Below are 2,183 nucleotides of genomic sequence, written 5' to 3'. Positions count from 1 at the left end.
CCTAACTCAAAGCTTAGTATGAAAGAGAAGTATTAAATTTATAAATACTGGACTATAGGCTTAATTTTGGAAATTCTTATCGAAATCTTCTCAAATTTTATTTCAAAGTACTCTTTATTCAGTTTTTTTTATATATTTATCAAGACAAAGAAAAATGATTTTCTCTGCACGAGACATAGCTTGTCTCCCTAAACAGGGGCTCTAGATGACTCTTTCATCGCCCTGGCAATGAGAATGACCTTATGCTTTAAGGGATACAAAAGACTGGGCAAGTCTTAAAATAAACGAGGGGAGTGCTACTTGGACTAAGCGAGTCCCCTAAGGATGGGCTTGGGCTAGCGCCTTCATCGCCCTATGCGATGATATGCAAGGAAAGACAAATGACTAAGAAGGATATCTAAAAGACCAGAAACTCTCTATATAAGGAAAGAGAATGAAAAGAGTACTACCATAGCTAGGTAAGTCCTTCTAAAAGAATGGGCTTGGGCTAACGCCTTCATCGCCCTATGCAATGATAAGGCTACTAAATGACAACAGCAGGTTGGATCAAGGGGAAATTGTGTTTAATTCTTCAAGGTTTTGATCATCTCCAACCAATGCTTCCATACTAGAAGATCTACAAGTAAAGTAGAACACTGCACTCATCATAGAATCAATGAGCACCACGAAGGAATACATAATCACCAACAGAGGTCCCTCCCATATCCTGGAAGACCCATCTCCATAGCCCAGAGTCTTCACTCGATGCTCAAACAACCCCTCCACAAAAGCCATCCCGATCGTGGATCCAAGAAATATCAGAAGCCCCACATGAGTCTGACCCTTTATCAGAAAAACTGACCTAACTAAAGCCTGTGGTCCTGATACCTCCTCCAAAACAGATATGACACTGGCAAGACTACAGACAATAATCGCATGAGCGAAAACCACTTAAAATACAACTGCCACTACAAATGCGGGGTAGAGAATTAGCTCCGAAGGAAAACCTAACATTGCAAATGTGTTGCAGACAGTGACCAAGAGAACAAGAAACAAGACTAGGCAACCCACAACCATCATACACACCCATAGATATGTTGAAAATACACGCCTCCAGATTTTGATAACAACAGCAAAGAACTTGGAAGTAACAACCTTTCTACCAGAATATGTGCAGGCTACTAAGTAGACAATCGCGACTTTGGATAACAGAGAGAATGAGATGAATAGAGGGAAACAGAATATGTGGGAGACAACCATTTCAGATAAACGTTGGCAGGACTGCTTGACTATATGATTCAAAGGAAGTCCACTCGACCGAGCGATCAACAAAAATCTAATGGATAATCTCTTTACAAAGGACTGATTGACTAGTGCATTTGAGAGGATGATTGCAGATATGGGGCAAATAAGCACTGCCACTATCACCATGAAACCTATGGAATTAAAACGAAGGATCCTAATGGTTTCTCTCAAGATCTCCAGTGCATTCATTGAGTAAAAACGTTGGCCTGAACCAATGCTCTGCGGGATACCACATCCAGAGAATTCGAATTTCGGGCTCTGTAACCCTGATTCTTCAGATTCTTCATTTTCCGAAGAATCCAAAGCAACTCTACAAATATTTCCACTAGAAACCTCCATCTTTTACAAGATCTTCACAATCCAAAGTATATTTCAAACATACACCAGAAACTTCTGTAGAATCAAACGCTTAATCTACATTAGCTGACTCTCAACATAACGAATTCTTGTTTCTCGGAAAGATTTCTCACTGTGTATATCCAATTTGTCTAAACAAACTTCCAGTACCCAAGAACATCGAAGAAACTCTCCATTTACAAGATCTATGGAGGATTCAACGAAAATGCAGATAGAGATCGATAAAATCTCCGCATTCAAATTTACATCACACGGCAAGAAAAAAAAAAGAAGCATGAAAACGAGATTTATACGATGTTCTGTTCAAAAAAATGCGTTAGATCTATAAAAATTTCAACGAGAATTGCAGGTAAAAAGAGAAAAAGAACCAGATCTGGAGAAGAGAATGACCTGATTTTTTTTTACGAATTCAACGCAAGATCTGATTCCCTTACTCTTCCACCGTGATAGCCAATCAAAGAACTTCGATTCCCGGAGCACACCGGAGAAGATGATCGGAACACACTTTCTCTCTCTTTCTTTCTCACAGATCTAGTAAACTT

General features: G+C 39.4%; 1 pseudogene; it reads right to left on the bottom strand.

Moving 5' to 3' along the window:
* Positions 1-546: 546 nt before the first annotated feature.
* On the bottom strand, positions 547-1,623 carry LOC143878869 (uncharacterized; annotated as a pseudogene).
* Between the last annotated feature and the right edge of the window lie 560 nt (positions 1,624-2,183).

This window comes from Tasmannia lanceolata, unplaced genomic scaffold, assembly GCF_043159265.1.
Source record: "Tasmannia lanceolata isolate RefF3 unplaced genomic scaffold, GAP_Taslan_0.1 ptg000006l, whole genome shotgun sequence".
Taxonomy (NCBI): Eukaryota; Viridiplantae; Streptophyta; class Magnoliopsida; order Canellales; family Winteraceae; genus Tasmannia; species Tasmannia lanceolata.
The sequence above is the reverse complement of the archived record's forward strand: the minus strand, read 5'-3'. Positions and strand labels throughout refer to the sequence as shown.